This window comes from Amblyomma maculatum, chromosome 5 (assembly GCF_055883805.1).
Source record: "Amblyomma maculatum isolate TAMU_Amacu chromosome 5, ASM5588380v1, whole genome shotgun sequence".
In the NCBI taxonomy this organism is placed as follows: domain Eukaryota; kingdom Metazoa; phylum Arthropoda; class Arachnida; order Ixodida; family Ixodidae; genus Amblyomma; species Amblyomma maculatum.
In genome coordinates this window covers 140453119-140465789 of record NC_139348.1, presented here as the reverse complement: position 1 = coordinate 140465789, position 12671 = coordinate 140453119, and the positions used below count along the sequence as shown (strand labels likewise).

Here is a 12671-nt window from a genome sequence, read left to right as displayed (position 1 = left end):
GTGTTATTAGTATAAGCCTCTCTTCGGTCAAGGCAACGCGTGCACATGATAGGGCCATATGCCGCGCTTCGCACTTTCCACAACTGAACTCGAACTAGTTCCCTTCTAGCGAGTTGGTTTAACCTACACCAGCTACACCAGTGCAGAAAAAAAAACTATTTTAGGTATAGGAGGTTTCTTAAACTGGTGTAGCTGGTGTAGGTTAAACAAATGGCCCCGATGTCTAGCTTTATGAATCGTCTCTGATACTTTCGAAAGCCTTTTCCCGCTCAAGGATTCCAGGAAGTCTGCGTTTCAAAAGCATGGTTGTTGCACAAGAGAAAAACGGGTATAGAAGCGTCATAGCCGATAACCACCCATTCTTCCTGAGCCATTCACATTACAAAACGTCGCCGCCCTGTCTTAGAACGACTTCCTATCATCCGCTCTTTACCGCTTCCCAAACCAGTACACTTGACGTCGCCAATGTCACCAGGGGGCCAGCGCAATCGCCGGCGGCGCCGCAAAACGTTAAACGCGATAGAGCCTGACGTGTGAGGCATGCCACGCTCGTGTCGTCTGCACGGTCGTCTGCTCCGGGCAAGCGGAAACGACTTTACGGCCGCTTCCGCGCGCCGCAGTTTCGTATATTTAGCCGCGAAAAAGACCCATAACTCAAAAGCCGCTTACTGTACTATAACGGCGGGGCTCGCACACAAAACGCTGTCTCTTTTTGGGAGCGCATATGTAGTAACCACTCTCCCATATCTCCTCTTTCTTCGTCCTTGTGTCGACACTTTTCGCCATTATCTCTTTCGGCCCCACTCTCCTCTGTTCCCCATAACTGTTCTCCCTGTTCACCATTTTACTACGCGTAGACGCACAGCCCCGTGTTGCTTCCTCCATCTCCCGCCGCGGCGGCTACGATTGCGTAGTTTGAAAAAGGCGGCGTCTGTTAACGGGAGCAGAGAGGTTCAATGGGGAAGGCAGCAGTGATGGGGGAGACCGCCATTTTGTCATTTCTCGTCCCCCCTTTCCCCAGAGCTTCCCTTTTCTCTAGAGCTCTCCTCCCACACCCTGAGCAGCAGTGCGGGCGCGTGGCGATGCGGTGTTCTCTTTAACGGGCTGGGCGGTGGTCTTACGCGCTTAACGGACCGCCTCGCACAGAATGTTCGCGACGTCGACGCGTCGTCGACCGGGTGACAAATGGGCTCGGTCGTTCGCCGCGTTCCGGATAAAATTGGGCCGGCCTGTCGCCGTCACGGCACGCGTGCGGCGCGCGTCTATTGTGTCAACGACACTGTCTTGGCCCTGTAGTCAGATGGGCTCCCGCACTATCCCTGTATATAGCCTTTCGTCTATCCCTTCCCGTAGCTGCCGCGCGTGGGCAAAACTTGTCAAGCTCGGCATTTAAAAACATTGCGAGCGGGCCTTTGAGGAGAAACCACCGCCGTAATTACGCACTCTTTTGTTCCCGCTGGCGGCCCAGCTTTTGTCGAAGAGCCCCCACTTCTTCTGACACGGTGATTCTTCATTTTAGTTTGCGTGCACCCACCTGGTTTTGATACCTCGTCCGAACTAGGCCGGTTAGATTGTAACCAGTGTTTACGGAGGAGAGTGTAACGGGGGTGCATGTGGTGTACGGGGTTCGGATGAGCCGAAGCCAAATATTCAGCAGCAAAATGAAGGTGCGCTAAATGCGATTCATTAATGTAAACAACCAACGTCTCTTTACCTTCAGTATGGCTTAGGGGATTTTCTTTATTTATCACTTCAAGCTTTAGGCGGCGAAATTTTCTATTTCGAGCTCTTTTTGACAATTATGTTCATAACACAAACCTCCTGGCCACTTACACATGTGGCAGCGTCCTGTTACGGGTAGTTAGTCTAACTGGGAACAGAGTTACCATGCAAAGGTCCTACTGCAAATATCGGAGTCGTCTTCACAGCAGCAGTGATGCGACAGACGCTACGCGTAATTTAGGTAACGCTTTTTATCAGAAGTTGGGAAGGCAAAGACAGCGTTCGCCAGGCATAAACTATCCGCCTCACATTCGACGCAATGGTTCGTACACTCAGCACCGCCATCTCCTGACTTAGTTCCGCCACGGCTATTTTTACGGAGCTTTGCTGCCTACAGGCATCCAAGGTTGGTTGGTTGGTTCATAGGAAGGGAAAGGCGCAGTATCTGTCACACTTGCTTTGTGGACACCTGAACCGCGCCGTAAGGGAAGGGATGAAGGTGGGAGTGAAAGTGGATAGAGAGAAAGGGGGGCCGTAGTGGAGGGCTACGGAGTAATTTCGACCACCTGGGGATCTTTAACGTGCGCTGACATCGCACAGCACACGGACGCCACTTCGTTTCCCCTCCATCGAAACGCAGCCGCCGAGGTCGGGATTCGATCCCGGGAACTCCGGCACAGTAGTCGGGCGTCTTACCACTGCACCACCCCGGCGGGGCAGGCATCCAAGGAGGGCCGCTAAGGCGCGGATGGCGGGCCGAGGCGCCACGGAGTCTGGCAAAACGTGTCCCTACTTGCCTGACGCCTAGGCTTCTCCCCAGTGCGCCGCTGTCATGCAACGCAGCACCGGGGCTTTTCAAAGGGCGTCAGGCGCTCGCCTGCACCCGCTCAGCTCCAGTAGTCGACCACTGCAGGAGCCGCACAAACTGCGGCTAGAAGCCCGACCTTAACAGTCCGGAGCTTAGTCGCAATCATCTCAGTCAGGTCAGCCTAAATTAGCTTTAGCCATAATTTTAATTTAGCTTAATTATCTAAGCTGGCTATTTTTCTTATTCCGAGTGGCTTATAATTAATCAGGCTTAGATGCAATTTTCTCTTAGTTGAAGGCATTGATTCCTTACAGATAAAAATAAACAAGAGCCAATAGTGAGAGCCGCTTTTTTCTGAGCGCAGATCAGAATACGCCACAATATACAGTTTCGATGGTGTATTTTTTTTTATTCTGTGCTCTGGGAAGTGATAAAACAGTCTACTTAACTCTTAGCAGCCGCTGACTTCTTATTATGCATAACGTGCGTGTCAGTTAACGTTATGGTTACAGCAGCAGGACTAGGATGAATTTACCGATGTTAGGCTTAACTGTTTTGACTGCTGCAATGCACGGCTTCATATCAATTTGGCATAATTTAGCCGACAAATAATCTGCGGACGAAGGCTCAACAATATTTCTCTTGTCACCGCATTGAACAGTCAAGAGCGTTGCGAGTTTTTAACAGATGCAGTATATTACAACTAAATCGAGAAGTGATACTCATTGTTCTATGTGACTCAGTTCTGACTACTAGAAGTGAACCCTTAAGTTGAACTCTCCTTCAATATACGTGGTCGTCATTTCTCGCTCCTTTGTTTTTCGCCTAGTTTGCTCCGTTTTCTTCGAAATACATTTCCTGACGATGCCTCGTTATCATATACAAAAGAAATACTTCCGCATAGTGAAACGCCTCGACAAATGGTCGTTATTGCGGTCCAGTGGACCAAAACAGCACAACGTGCCACACACTTAGCGATATGCGGCTTGCAACATCAAGACTTCCTAAAAAGGCCTGCGCAGCTCGAATATCCTATACCCGCACTCCATATAGATAAGCTTTCGCCGGGATTTCCAGCACCATTATGTTTTTGCTCTTTCTAGCAATGTCATCTTCTTATGGCGGTTTAGGGTGATAATTCAGACGGACCGCCGTCAAAAGACGCCTTTGTTCTTTTGGGTTCCCATATCGGCGCTGCTCTATTGTGAGAAGAACCTTTTTTGTCGCCGTGTGAACAGACTGAAACCCCAGGAGCGACTGTAACAATGACCACAGCTAACAAAGGCGACACCGCCAGAAATATGTCTCACTTGATGGCTGTGGCGTGATTTCCGTCAGTCTCTGGAAGCCTGCCTAAATGACTTTATTTTGAACGGCTGCTTGTCCGGGATACATTTGCTTTCTTTAGCCTGCTTTTCTTGTTCGGCAATGCTATATTTCTACTTTTACGCATATCGGCGGAAAACTTGGCTCGAAAAGGAAGATGATTGATGGGCGAGGACATTTCACTCTGGAAGGCTTACTTTGTAGGCTTTCATATATGCTGCGATTCGAAGAACATCCTCTTTGATAAACGCTAAGCTAGCATGGCTAGGCTCTCAAATAACAAAGAGTAGCAAGGGTATAGCGCCAAGGATAGCAAATGTTCCCACTAATAAAAATTACAATGTTTTATTTCTTATATTCATATTTTTGCCACCTTGCATATTTGTGTACACCCTCTGGATCATAAATAGCCAAATAATTAACTGTTCTATAATAAAAGCCTGTTCACCTCCTTTTCCCACTTCTTAACATTGATCACCACTACGGTGGAATATGGTCACCATTTAACTGATACACGGTTCTTTTGGTATTCAGACCCATTCTCGGGACTAGCTTGTATCTTTGTATGTTTTACAGTATCGAAAGCTACTGATTGTTATTTAATGACCTTCAGTTGCCTTCTGTAGAGTGCAGATATGTTCGTCCTTGTTCTTGATCTTCCGACACATTGCGAGACAAGGTTTCAATTCTCGCGTCAATTGGTTCGGCAAAGGTTAACTTTCAAAGTTTTCCCGTGCTTCACCATGGCGACCTTAGCCACTGCCGTCTATTGGGTTACAGGTTAACTGTTAATAACGTACTGCAAAGCCTTAATTTGACACACTAATCCCTGTAGCTTTGCTAGAAATCTGTCGCAGCCGATGAAGCGGTCATTTATGTGCTGCCATCTGCCGTGAAGGTGCACAGGCCAAGTCGCTCTTATGCTGAGGACGAGGTCGTGAGATCGAGTCACAATCGCTGCGACATTTGCATAAATAATAAAAAATGTCACGTGCTGTGCAATTACAGTGTAATTCAGGGATCCTCGGGAAATCTAAATTAACCCGAATTGAACCTCTACGATGTCCCTCATAGCTCGCCTAATGATTATAAACGTGATTATAAAAAAAGCCTATACTAAGCCTTCATATTCTAACTGCTAGCTCACAAAGGAAGGACTTGCTGTGAATGCGGTCAACGGTGTAAAAATTAGACAAAGGTGAAACTCCAGCGTATAGCTATGAAACAAAGAGGGCTTTTAGTTAATTTAATCTAGAACAGCCGCTTCAAAAACCCTAGTATTGGCCAAAAGGGGGCTGGTCTTTATATATATATATATATATATATATATATATATATATATATATATATATATATATATATATATATATATATATATATATATATACATATATATATATATATATATATATATATATATATATATTTTTTTTTTTTTTTTTTTCAATCAATGGGAGACCAGAAGCCTGGCCTCACTGGTAGCTGTATTGAACAGTTACGGCGATCTAGGTCTTAACTTTGCCTTGCACAAGCAAGGGTTTTTAGAAAAATTGAAAAATGGCTCAAGCGTTATGTTCGTATATACATCATCATCATCATCATCATCATCATCATCATCATCATCATCATCATCATCATCATCATCATCATCATCAGCCTGACTATACCCACTACAGGGCGAAGGCCTCTCCCATATTTCTCCACTTATCCCGGTTCTGTGCTAGCTGCATCCACTTGACCCCTGCGAACCTCATCCGCCCACCTAACTTTCTGCCGCCCCCTGCTACGCTTTCTTTCCCTTGGAATCCAGTTTGTTACCCTAAGCGACCATCGGTTATCCTCTCTTCGCACTAAATGTCCTGTCCATGCCCATTTTGTCTTCTTAATTTCCACTAGAATGTCGGTAACCTGAGTTATTTCTCTGACCCACTCTGCACGCTTCCTATCTCTTAATGTTACCCATACCATTTTTCGTTCCATAGCCCTCTGGGTTGTCCTCAACTTAAGTAGAACTCTCTTGGTTAGCCTCCACGTTTCAGCCCCATAGATGAGTACAGGTAAGATGCAACTGTTATATACTTTCCTCTTTAGCAATACCGGTAAGCTGCTAGTCATAATCTGTGAGTGCTTGCCAAATGCGCTCCATCCCAATATTATTCTTCTTATTTCCTTTTCATGGTCCGGATCTGCGGTTACTACCTGTCCTAAGTAGATATATTCGCCTACTACTTGCAGTACTTCGCTACGTATATACCTATGAAGTAGTAAGGTCATGAGACCAGGACAAAAAAAAAAAATGTCCTAAAAGCTGGTGTCACTTTCGCTACTTGTCTTGCGCGCACCATTCGTTGTCCTTGAGCCATCCTTACGGCCGAGAACAACACTGTAACAAAACATCTGTTTATGTCAGGCAGAACTCCAGTTTTTAAAGGAGCTGTTTTCCTGTTTCCTTTTATTGTCAACAACCTTAAAACGAAGAAGGATTGTGATCCACGCAGGTGCTTCGAGGCCATACTTTCTCCCGCGATCCCTTTTCCCGTCACGCTTTCCGTTTCCAGCCCACGCTCGCCATCTCTATAGCTTGAGGGAAAGCACGAAGTTGACTAATCGCTCGCCGGAGATGTCCGTCCCATGATGCTCTTCGGCCTACCTCAACCTTCACGCCTGTGGCAAGCCCGTATAGATTCCGGGTGGCCCATCTAGCGTGTCGACATCGCTTCCCGACCGTGCCGTTGACAGGACGGGTTGCTGCTGTGGTTACACTCTGGGGACACATTTAGAACCGCGTGCCATCCCTACTAGGGAAGGAACTAAAGCACAAGGCAGAGCCTCCGTGCGTGAGTATGTGTCCCTTGCGGTCGACGACGGTGCCAAACAGCAAGCTCTTTTCCCTGTTTGTTTTTATTCCTTTCTTTAATACTTTTTTGCTTAGCTTGTCCGTCCTATGAGAGTGCGTCACTGGACGCGCCGAAGATAGATGCGACCTCACGCTGGGATGGGTCCCGCAGATTTATCATCGGCGCGCCGTTACGCGGCCGGCTGCGGCGCGCGCTCGGTCGGACACTGATGCTGCCTTTGGTTTCTTCGCCCCACCTCCCAGTTCCTCTCTCCCACTTTCTCCCTTGGTCTTTTGTTCTCCCTTTATTTCCTCTCGGTACGTCTTTTACTGTCCCTTCTCTATCGTACAAGCATCCTTTGTCTCTCCGACACCGCGCAGTGATTGGTGGAGCGGATTATCGACGTTGGGACAGCATTCGTGATGTACTTACCGACGTGCTGACGCAGGCGAACTCTTAGCCTTGTTGTCTACTCTCTTTTAACATACAAATTCAGTAATGCTTAACGCGGACAACATCGTATGGTATTCCGGTTTCGAATATATCTGTGTTTTCATTCGAATTGATAATGTTGTCGTCATTTTGAAAATTGAAGGCGACACGTTTGGCATCAGCTTACACAAGACAGGACTGATTGGAGATCATTGGCAGGAGCTCATCGTCCTTTTTTGATCGCAGTATAGATGCTAGCAGTGAGTATGACTAAAGCCATAATCATGTGAGTAGGATGATGCTGATGATTGTTATTGAGGGGGTCAAAATCTGAGAACTCACGAGGTTGTCCTAAGTGATCCAAGCGGATTTCAGACACGAAGGCATTGAAATAGCCACACTGAAGCGAAAGTAAATATTGAATTCGTCGACGCGATGCAGTTATATTTCACATATTAGGCCTGGCGGAGGTAGGTCTATCGGAAGTGGATCACAGTGACAGAAAAATCAGTGACCATAGTACTTCTAAAATATTACATGGTGGCTTTTTGACCTATGAGAATGGAGACTCGTCTTGCTCAGTGGTGTCATGTGCGGCCTGGTGACGTAGATTATTGAAAATCAAGTTGCTCCATTTTTTATTTAGGAAGGAGAGGAATGAGATGATGGAACTGTCACTTCGAGATAGTGCGTCATGTGTATAAGGCGGGTATTATTATGTTTTTTTCAGTGCTGCAAATCGTTCGCAGGGACGAAATCAATGGAACGTGCAATGGGAATGCGTAGCGTCAAAATAAAATTTCTCAGGGTCATTTTACCTTGTCCGCAGCAGAGTTGCAATGCTCCACGCAAGTCTCTCTTGAGCACATCAAAAGGAAAAGAGAACAAAGGATCAGAAAATAAATCCTCAAGACAGGACGAGGCGGAAGGTTACCAATTAACCGATGTTTAGCAGCCGAAGGCTCAACGGCAGAGTACAGAGAACTCAATACTCTGTAAAAAATTATACAAAAAAGTTCTCACCTCCGTTTCGGCTTTCACTTAGTACTTTTCCCATAAAGGGCGCAAGTTTTCTTTTTCCTGCATTTGCTTTTGCATCTCCTTATTTCCGGTATATTATCATCTTGGCATAGTCTATCAAATTTCTTCCAGACGCTGTGGTTTTCGAACTTAATCTGTTCCATGTTCAAACAATACTTTGGTTTGGGTTAGTTGGTCCTAGCTAAGGTTGAATCTGATGGCGATGCGCAAGGGAAAAGAAGGAATCGGAACATGAAAACAACGGGACAGGTGTCCGTGTATTCCAAATTTAAAAAATTCCAATTTTTTGTTTCATAATTTTTCTTTCAATAACATTTGTGATCTTAAATCTTATGTTTTGTTTAGTTGTCAATTACTGCAATACACTAATTCAGTTTGTGTAGGACATTTGGCAGTCCACACTGAACCCTGGCCAATCCCCCTTCGTGGGTATGTGCCAAATATCAAAGAAGAAGAAGAAGAAGAAGAAGAAGAAGAAGAAGAAGAAGAAGAAGAAGAAGAAGAAGAAGAAGAAGAAGAAGAAGAAGAAGAAGAAGAAGAAGAAGAAGAAGAAGAAGAAGAAGAAGAAGAAGAAGAAGAAGAAGAAGAAGAAGAAGAAGAAGAAGAAGAAGAAGAAGAAGAAGAAGAAGAAGAAGAAGAAGAAGAAGAAGGCCCGACTCAGCTGCTCTTCGTAAAGACATAATTTCCTAAGAATTAAAGAAAAGAAATGTATCATTTTTCTTCGTTTTATGTGAAAACATGAGTGAAAAGACAAGAGGAGCTAACCGGTACATCAGGTAGCTTGCCGCGAAATGCGCGCGGGCTCCCCCAAACCGTTAGCGTTAGTTTGGTAAAGTATGGTTAGTAGAAGGTGTCTGTTAAGAGAAACCTTCTGCTTGTATTCTTATTGCTAATCTCCGTAAATGATAACGAAAAAAAAATGTAAGCATAATGGAGCAAATCGCTGCTGTTGTTCAGGCTCCTATTAGGGCAGGAAAAAAAAAAACATGCATGCGTACGCATTGTGTGTCATTAGACATTATGAGCTAATACTGCAGCTCGTTTCAGGTAATGCAACACCGCTTATAACGGTGATGTTTTTCGCTAGATTTTCTATTGTGTGTGTGTATTCAGATAAATGGTTATTGCTGCTATCACCAAATGTAAATAGGATTTCATGCTTACGAGATAAGGAGCCTGAAATGCCGACAGACACCTCGAACATCACGAAAGCTGTCGCACAAGACAGCGCCATCTCCTTGGTACTGCGGTTGCATCTAGCGTTGGTAATGAAGCGATAACGCCACGCCGTTAATCAGATAACGTAACCAAAAAGCAAAGAAAGAAACAAATGGCACTTTGCCGCAGCAGCAATGGAGAGGCTGTCTTTGTTTAAGGCCTTCCGCGTCGCCCTCACATTGATAACGTTAACTATAGCTATTCCTGAATAGCGATAAAAAGTACAATCTTCCCGTTATTGAGGCATCAAATGTTGCTCTCCGTGGAAAAAGAAATCTATGGTTGACGTTTCCATGGAAACCACAGTGCTCCTGTTATTACTGCCCGCGTATTAATAACGTGGCACATGTAACAAGAAGATGCAGATAATACTTTCCTTGGCTTCCATGTAAATGCCATAATTACATGACTGACATTAAGCCACGTCGTGTATTGCGCGATATGAGGACGCGTCAAGGAACCGCATGTGGTCGAAATCAATTTTGAGCACACCGCAATGACGTCCATCACGCATATCGGATGTTGCGTTTAGACATTAAACCATACCATGTCATCCCTTTCTATGCAATACACTAAGCTATGTTCACTTCGAGGTTTTGCATTTGCACATGCGTTTACTGGGCGAGCTGGCAAAAGACTGAGATGATCACCGTATTAGATGGTAGAAGCATATATATTCTTCGATTTCATCCGCGCATGTAGGAAACCTACTGCACTTGATGGCCGCAGTCCTGTTTACTTAATTAAAGGCGCGGCTTAAGTCAGCTTGCTGTAGGTGACTATAATAGAATGAAACTCAAGAAGTAAACGGTAAATTCGTTTCAGAGGAGATCGACCGCTTTGTGGTTAATCCGTTAATCAGTCGTCAATCACCTTGCCTATCCCTTGCGATGTCATATTAGCAAGTCCAAGGTCACTAACCACTAACCAAAACATCATGAGAAAGGATGGACGCCGTTGAGCGGAAGACCTCCCTTGGGGGGCATTTGCCACTTCTTTCTCGTGACTTGCTCGACTATAGCTAGAAATTGAAAGCTTAAGCCACGAGCAGCTCGCTTATAATCGACAGCGTATAAATTTTGCCCATACAGTATTGAGCCTTGCTAGTTGCGATTCATACGATTTAAATCTCGTTAACTGCAGTTTAAAATAGAAAATGCGCAGGAAGACGAAAATTCCGATAGCACTGTGGAATATACACTGCAGAAATGCGAGAGCCTGAGCGTTGCCGTTGAACACAGTGCATTCCGTTTGCTCTCAATAATATTATCGACTAAATGCACCGTCATTATCATCGCTACTGTCATCATTGTCATTATCACTAATTTCAGCGTTATTGTCATTGTTACTGTCATCCTCATGGTAGACAAGCAGAATTATGATGTGCGTATCTCGGTCCCGGGCGTGGCGCAGTTGGTTAAAGCGTTCGGCTGGGGATCCGAGGGAGGGAGGTTTAATTTCCGGGGAGGCAGGATTGTTATTTTTCTGATGACGTCATTAGTATCATTGGGAAGTGACACATCAGCGCACAAATCCGATGCACACATCCCATGGAGAGAACCCGCGCACATCTCGAGCACAACTCTCGGGCATGGGATTTGGCTCCATGAGCCTACAAAGGGTTTCGCCTTAACAAGTACAGCTCTCCTGACAGCTAATATGCAGCCTTATCACAGATAGTGTTAACGCGTAAGTACAACACGCAGGGTAAAGAGGTCACTTTGGAAAAAGAAATGGAAAAATATCTGCTCCCCCTTCCCGAGATCCTCCAAAAGTGAAAAAAAAAAATAATACCACACCGTATCACGTGAACAGGGCGCACACTTTGTCTCTGTGATATCAGTTTTGTGATGCTCTCAAACATTCAAGAAGTTCGTTAAGATATATATTTCTTTCTTGATGTTGTGGCTTTTCCGGCGACATTATGGGCGCAGCTGGAACGTGCCGCTAACGAGGACGATCCAGAAATCAATGCCGTGCCACTTGAGAGAGACCGAGGAACAATTTGCATTCTTTGCGCACTTGAAAAGACGGAGCGAATGGCTTTTTCAAGAAATGATGAGCCTTTTGTTTTCTAGAAGAATTCGGGCACAAAGGAACGGAATCTGCTTGATTGCCATCTGCCGGGAAGTCGGGGAAATCTGTAATGGTAATACTCCCGAACAAAAAACAATGAAACGTGATGAGTGGCAATCAAAGGGTTGGGCTGAAACGGCAGTTTGAAACGCTGTCTTGCTTGAATTGTTTCTGAGAATGAGGAGAACATTTAAATCGCAGCATGAATGAAGTGAGTGAGTGAGTGAGTGAGTGAGTGAGTGAGTGAGTGAGTGAGTGAGTGAGTGAGTGAGTGAGTGAGTGAGTGAGTGAGTGAGTGAGTGAGTGAGTGAGTGAGTGAGTGAGTGAGTGAGTGAGTGAGTGAGTGAAAGAAAGACCCGGGTGAAAGAGAAAGCTCTTGACATTTGTTGGACGGCACGCACTACAAATAAAGTCCAAGAAGGTGCATATAACCAATGCGCATGACACAGAAACAGGCTAACTATCCCTCTGCATAGTATCCCGTTTTCATTGAGTAGGACTCTTTGTTAGGATCCCGCTTTTCCGTCAAGCATATATATAATAATTAAATAACCCGAGTTAAGTTTTCTCGTCACGTGTTCAACGGCTTGGCGAATTTGTGTTCTTATCTATAAACAATCCCGACTTTTCAGCTCAGCACTTTCACGGCGTTGCTTTCTTGCAAGCTGGGAAAAGTGCAGGCGAAAGTCTCCTGATTCGGGAAAAAGCTATTAGCTAGCGTGACAATAAGCCATTTTGGCCGGGAACGGCGCTGCTTCTGCGTTTCTATGCGGAATAGGTGGCAACAGGGGGCGCTGAGTGACGCAAGGAGGCAGCGTTGCATGGGACACGTTCATTTTTTTCCAGAGCAGAGAGAGAGAGAGAGCAGAAGGGCTTTCCCGAATATCCGGGGAAACCGCATTACTTTACGGGAGCGCGACGGTTCTCCCCAACGCTCCGGAGCGATTTGGGCTTCCCCCAAAGTGCGTTCAAGTTGAAATTTGAATGTGATCGTTTTCTTGCTCAGTGATTTGTTTTCGTACTTACTTGTTTGCGTTGGGTGTTTCCATAGCAGGAAGGCGCATTTGCATCTGAAAAGAAAAACGATTTCCTCCGCCAAAGGCAGAAATTTGGCATTCAAAGGATAGACGCCATTTCATTACGCGTCACCATATGAGCGACTCTGACGTTCTGGTGCTGAGAAGTGGGATACAAGTTGAGCTCTCCATCAT

The 12671-nt window shown here is 45.4% G+C and overlaps 1 protein-coding gene across 1 annotated transcript in view; it reads left to right on the top strand.

Moving 5' to 3' along the window:
• The window catches only part of IRSp53 (Insulin receptor substrate 53 kDa), a 152550-nt gene that overhangs the window by 46848 nt on the left and 93031 nt on the right, over positions 1-12671 (top strand). The window lies entirely within an intron of this gene.